Source organism: Gastrolobium bilobum, unplaced genomic scaffold (genome assembly GCF_033153095.1).
Source record: "Gastrolobium bilobum isolate Gb01-03AN ecotype WA unplaced genomic scaffold, APGP_CSIRO_Gbil_v1 utg4007, whole genome shotgun sequence".
Lineage (NCBI taxonomy): Eukaryota > Viridiplantae > Streptophyta > Magnoliopsida > Fabales > Fabaceae > Gastrolobium > Gastrolobium bilobum.
The window spans coordinates 52,742-60,186 of NW_026897118.1; positions in this window are offsets into that span (position 1 = coordinate 52,742).

Sequence of the window (7,445 nt, forward strand, 5' to 3'; positions counted from 1 at the left end):
CTGCTCGATGGGTGGATTTTGCAGTCAAGCTCCCTTCTGCCTTTGCACTCGAGGGCCAATCTCTATCTGACCCGAGGAAACCTTTGCACACCTCTGTTACTTTTTGGGAGGCATACGCCCCATAGAAACTGTCTACATAAGATTCTCCCTTGGCCCGTAGGTCCTGGCACAAGGTTAGAATTCTAGCTCTTTCAGAGTAGTATCTCACTAGGGGTGTAAATGGGTTAGGCCAGCCTACAGGGGCCTATGGTCTCATCTATATCAGGCCAGGCTTGACTGATTACATATAGTCAAATATAACAGACCTAGGCTTTTAAAAAAATCTATTTAAAAAGTAACCCGTAGGTTTTTTTTACATGTCAGGCTTATAAGCCTTCAGGCCAGCCTATATCATATTATTTATTTTAAATAACAAATAAAATTATTTTTTTAATAATAAAGTAATATTGTTTTAATTATTTTTTTAATTATTGAATGTTTAATAGGCTTAAATAGGCTAAAAGGCCTAGGTCTAGTCTTTTATTTTTTAAATATAGATCAGACTAGGCTTATAATTTAGGCTTACACAAAGCTAACAGATGGCTTTCTTCGCTATCTCACTGATGGCTCGGGCCTCCCCAGAAAGAGGCCTTCTTCGCCCTCCACCTAAGCAGTGCAGGAAAAGCCCAAAGCTAATCCCATTGAACAATGAAGCTTCATAGGGTGTTTCCGTCCGGGTGGAGGTAGTCTGCATCTTCATAGACATGTTGATGTTCTCCGGCAAGTATACCAATCGCACAAGTAATATAATGAATAAGTAGAGTATCGTCTTCACAGGGATTGTAAACCAAGTACTACAATAACCAGTCCCCTTAAGTTGGAAAACTCGGTTGTTTTTGGAAAATTGTGAATTGATGGTAAAATAAAGACAGAAATTTAAAATATAATTTTCAATACAAATAGCAATGGTAAAGTTTGGATTTTTGAGAGAATAATAAAAAGCATTGCAGCTAAGGTACACGCACCATATGATCCTCACTTTAAACTTTGGATTGATTGACAACGTTCATTCAATTTAATAACTCAGACAAATATCATTTAAAATAATTAGTTAAATCCCAATCCCTTGGCAATCTAATCCTTTAATTCAATTGGAATCCTAATCCCTTAGCAACCCCGCATGAAATTAAGCATTAATCACGATAAATCAAACGACTGCAACTCACACAAGTCTATCCCTAGAGCATGCATAAATTGTTACCTTACCCCCTTTCAGAATCAAAAACCCCAATATTCCTATTGCGAGCCCTAATTCCCAAATTATTATCCCCTATTAGGTTGATCAAGTCTAACAGAAATAATATCAATACGCACAGAGTAAAAATAAAATATATTAAAATAAACGAGCGAAAATAATCAATCCATCGCAAAAAGGGTTCACATAGGGTTTGTGACCCTAACTACAATTAAAAGAACTTAGCCAATCATTATCATGACTATAAATTCAATATTCAACATACTTGATAAATGAAAAGAGGAAGAATGGAAGAACAAATAGATCCTTCAGAACTCTCTCTGAGCACCACCGTCGTCTCTGGTCATCGGAATAGGATTCTATCCCTAATTCTGTAAAAGGCATCCTATTTATACGCCTCTTTTTCTTCTTCCAAAAATACCCTTCAGCAACACGATGTATTTTTCCCTCAAACCGGTGCCAACTGTGACGCCATTTGGCGCCGCGCCTCTGTCCATTTTGCAAAAGTCGGAACTGGTTCTCGTAAAGTGGCGCCACTTGGCTCCATTTTGGCGCTAAGTTGCACCATGCTTTGGCCAACGCTGCACATTCCGCAAACCAGCGCTAGTTGGCACCACTTGCAAAACACCGCTGCAAAGTTCGTAAATTGGCGCGGGTGTGCGCCAGTGTGCCGCCATTCCGCGCCATGTTGCTGGAATTTGTACTGTGCTACACCCGTGTGGAGTCGCGTCAACAGGCTTTTTATAATTTTGTAATTTTCACTTCTTTTACCTGTATAAACACAATCAATAGGTGAGAATTATCATTGACATAGAAAGAATCAATATAATTAGCAAATATGTATTTAAATTGCTCTTTTATGACTCAATTCTTATCAATTTCAACTTGAAAATCCACACTTGCCAGAGGCACATCACATGTCTATTTCACCGAGCCTCTCTCTGAGACAGTGCCCAGATTGTTACACCTTTCGTGCGGGTCGGACTTACCCGACAAGGAATTTCGCTACCTTAGGACCGTTATAGTTATGGTTGTCGTTCACAGCCGGCTCCCCTGTCATCAGGTCACCAATTTCCTTGACCTTCCGGCACTGGATAGGCGTCACCCCTCATACATGGTCTTACGACTTTGCGAAGACCTGTGTTTTTGGTAAACAGTCGTCCGGGCTTGGTCACTGTGACCCCCTTTGTGAGGAGGCACCTTTTCTCCCAAAGTTACAGAACTCTTATGCCAAGTTCCTTAGAGAGAGTTGTCTCACGCCTCTAAGTATTCTCTAGTACTACCCACATGTGTCGGTCCTACTAATGGTCGGTCAAGTTATCAATATAACATACTATGCAATAGAAAAGTTATCTCAAATTGGTGTGCTTGATGCAAATCAGACAATATTCTTAATGTCTCCTAAAAAGGTATTATCTCTTTACTTCAAATCGGTGATAGACATTTTACATAAGTGGACATATTGAATTTTGATATATTCAAAACTATTTTATTTAAACATTTTTATTTTATTTTTTAGGTGGATTGACCCACTAACTTGTCTCAAAATGAAGTAGATTAATATTTTCAACTCACTTATAAAAGATAATCTCACTTTTTTTTGACAAGTTAGAGGTGGATCAACATGCATTACCAACTCTAATCTCGTGCCTTCCAAGGCATCATGTGGACTAGCCACTATCATTTCATATTACAAAAATGTTACCAAACCCTATGTTGCACCGACACTGACACGGGATACGATACAACACAACACTCCGACATGTTAATTCTAAAAAATGTTAAATTTTGGCACGTTAGGACACGTTTTGATATTATATAATATTTTTAATTTATGTAGTGTATATTATATTTAATATTCAATAATTTAACAAAAAAATAAAGCTAAACTTATAATACCCATCAGTTTTGCAAAGAAACATAAGATATCCCAAATGTTTATATTAAACTCAATAAAATAGTAATCGTAATCCAACGAATTTAATAGTTGGAACTCAAAATGCAACACAACATAACCTTTGAACCCTTTTTGAGTCTTTGAAACGAGTATTGGAGTGTCAGGAAGTGTCGGAAGTATCGGACACGACACGTCATGGATTTTGAAGTGTCGGTGCTTCATAGACCAAATCAATAGCTAAATTGATTCCCAATAATTTATTCAACATCTTATAATTAAGGGTTTTATAAGAGTTATGTTGTAGGAAAAGTGATTGTGTAATGTTATAGAGATTCGTTTTGCGTGCCGTAATTTCTTTTTTTTTTCCTTCAAAATGTGTGGGTCCCACAAAATGTTGTGTGTGTAGGAAAATTTGTTGTGTCATGTTAAATGACAAATACAAACCCCATTAATTAAATCACCTTCTTGAAACTTTCAACCCATTTCCTTTGATTAATTCACCTTATGGTAACTCTCTTTTAATTGATTCCAATGTCACTTTGTCAATAATGCACTAGTGTTTCCAGTGTCTTTTCTCGTGATCAATTCCCACTTAGTTAAAACGTTGGTTGTTCTTCCACTGTTTGTAGGACAAGATGGTGCCTTGGGCGCCCGTCAATTTAGATTTGAAAAACACCTAGTTAAGAAATGATTAAGGAGCTTCTAGATGTTGGTCTTTTTTTCTCAACATTTTGTAAAGAAAAGTATTAGTGTTTTTACTATTTTAACTTGCTCGTAACCTGTGGATTTGGGTGGAAAAGAACTCATGGATGGTGACACTACCACTTTCTTATATTATTCCGCCTTTGAGAGACATTTGGTTAAAATCCAAAGGGGGTGCGTTTCACTTCACAGTGGTGCTAATTTGCTAGGAATCTCTGGAGGTGATCAGAAACGGGAAAGGGAAAGGGAAGGAAATTGGGGTGGAAGTAATTGCAAAGATGCTACCATATGGTATTAGTCTTATTTTTAAATAGAGGAAGATTATATTAATTATAAGCTATTTTATTCTCTTACAACTTCTTACAATCACTTTTATGGTTGTTAGATCAAAATTAAATTAACAGCTATAAAATAACATTAAATGAGAGTCGTTGATTTGATTTTAATTAATAACCATAAAACTGGTGGTAAGAAAAAAGAGGTTGTATTATTTATAACCTTTACCTTTAAAATATATTGAGTTAGTTTTTTTCTATCCAAATCGGTCAATCAGAAAGAAAGAAAAAATCTAATACAAACATGCTGTTGCTTTTTCTTTTTTCAACTTGAAGGTAACCAAGTTTGCCCTCATCATCAGATCACTATTATTATGCATATAATATAAGGGTTTGTTTTTTCAGATATTACTTTAGATAACTTTATCTAATGTTCATCAAAACGACATCGTTTTGAGACGGAAATCATGGTATTTTTGTAATTTTAATTTATTTCAGGGTTATAATAGTTTTTATAACTCTAATTTTTTAATTTTTCAACTCCAAAACGACGTCGTTTCGATGAACATTAGATAAAGTTATCTAAAGTAACATCGGAAACTTTTTTCCCATAATATAATTAATTAAAGTTTAAGAAAAATCCAAGAATAAACTATGAAGGGCCAAACCACATGCATTTGTAAGAATAATCAGACTTTGTAGTTTAATAATAGGATTTAGAATACATTAAAAAATAACCAATAATTATGTATCTCCTAAAGACATATTAAAAATCAGTAATATTCAAATAAGCTTAGAAGGATATCATGCACACAAATGTCCATTATAAGAACGTGATCTATTTTACTAATTTTTTTTTATATAACTAAGATGTTGATAGAAAGATATGTACTTAGAAATGTAATATTGGAGATAATCATAACCTTATAACCCAACTATAATCTTAGTTTTTATCCATTCTTCAGTACATTTATTAGTTAGATTTAAATTTAATAAATATACACAGAAATCTGTAGTGATTCGTATACATGAATCACGTAATAACATAAACTTTCAGATGAAATATTAAATTATCCATTCAACCTATTTTATAAAACCAAATACATCAAATTGAAGTCTAGATTCATAATTATATTTCTAACTATATTACGATAAACATATATATACATAGAGTTTCGATTTTCTCATGCAATAAAAGATAATGTATCTCATATTATAAACACATCTTGTGTGAAGCCCATATTCATTACAAAAAAAATACTATATAAAAATACTAGAGAGTTGTTTTCGTATACATATTCATTAGATATTTGACACAGAAAATGACATTTACATTCCTATTTACTATTTGAAGTTCTTACTTAATTCCAGAGTTCCGATTGACTTGATAAGCAGTTTCAGTCTGAATTAACCAAATCAGACGTAACAACTGAGCTGTAGGAGACAAGCTCACAGTAGCAACCATTTTCTGATCTCCACTAACGGAACTCTAACACATGGGCTCCTCATTGATCTTTTCTCAAAACTGAAGCATAAAGGATTAAGGGCCACATGCATGCATGTAAACTAAATCTTAAAATCTCCATCTATCAGATCAATGGTCAACCTTACACTATTCTCAGCAACTTGTCTTTAAACTATTTTATATTAACATTAAACAGATATTAAATTAACCCCACCTGATCACCACCCTAATTATTTTTTAGATTAGTACAATTAGCAGTTACACTTAAAAATAAATTAACAGTTGCCCATAGTTTTATATTTTATAATGTTGGTTGTTTAATCATAGACTGGGGGAAAAAAAAGACTATTTAATTGTAATGATAGTGTTAATGAAAAGGATTGCATTATATTCATTATTTATGACAAAAGGAATAGAAGATGGTGTGTGACCCGATGGCTTTATAAACATATTATTAGTTAATATTATTGGTGTCGGATCAAGGTAAGATTTTTTTAATTTTTTTATTATATCTGAACGCAGGGAAACCACTCTTTTTTCCCCTTAATACAATATAAAAAGACATAGTGTGATACGCTTATTGATTCAGTGGTAGTTGTCTTTTGTGGTGGGGTACAACTGTGAATGGAGGATAAGCCTAGATAAGGCTTTGTGGGGTTCCATTATCGAATTTTGTCCTTGCCATCTGTCCTTATCTTTTCAATCAGCCACAATTCTTGACTCTATTTACAAAGTCACAACTTTTTTTAAGAAATCCAATCTTCTAAAATTTTCACTTTCCTTCATCTCTTATTTCTCTTGGTCATATTATCCTGTTGGTGTGTTTGTCGCAACTGTGTGGAAAATAGTGGATGAGGTAATTGAAATTTAAAAAGTTGATATTAATCCTTTTTCATTTAGAAATGAAACCTCATGATTGATACATATAATTTTATTTAGGTTTCAAAATAGAAATTAATTTCATAAGGAAATTCGTCAACGTCGTAATTACGTTATTTATTCTAATAATAATTTTTTATTTATTTATTGTCTTTCATTTTAATTGAAGTGAACTTTTATCATTAAGAATGATATTATTTTTAGTTTTTGCATATATTCATTTTACCGAGCATATACTATCAAGAATATAAATAATCATGACAAGAAATGAGTGACAAAATAACAATTATTAAATGTAAAAAATTTAAATTCAATAATCTGTTATATTAATATGGTGTACTGAAATTTTAACTTTTCTTAAGAAAATACTTTGCAAAATAGATGGCCAAATAAAATTTTATTAAGAAATCAAATAACAAAGTGATTTTTGAAATCATTATAAAAAATGTTTTCGGAAATAAAATTTTAATTTTTCACAGTCATAAAATTGAGAATGTGTGAATTTATTCACATATATTTTTATAGTATTTTTTCAGAATTTTTTTTTTCATTTGTTGGGTACGGCTCATACTTCGCATACTGATGAGAACTCTTATTGGTGGGATCAGCAAAAAGACAATTGGAATCCAGCTCACAGGTAAGGGGGTGGGGGTGCGGGAGCAGCACCCGAATCCCCTAGAGGCCTGGTACTATTGTGGACTCATGACATATTATAGTTTGGGCTTAGGTTTCATACAAAAAAAAATAATTTGGGCTTAAGCCCATAAATAGCTATAGTTAGAAACGTCGTAATTACGTTATTTATTCTAATAATAATTTTTATTTATTTATTGTCTTTCATTTTAATTAAAGTGAACTTTTATCATTAAGAATGATATTGTTTTTAGTTTTTGCATGTATTCATATTACCGAGCATACACTATCAAGAATATAAATAATCATGACAAGAAATGAGTGACAAAATAACAATTATTATATGTAAAAAAAATTAAA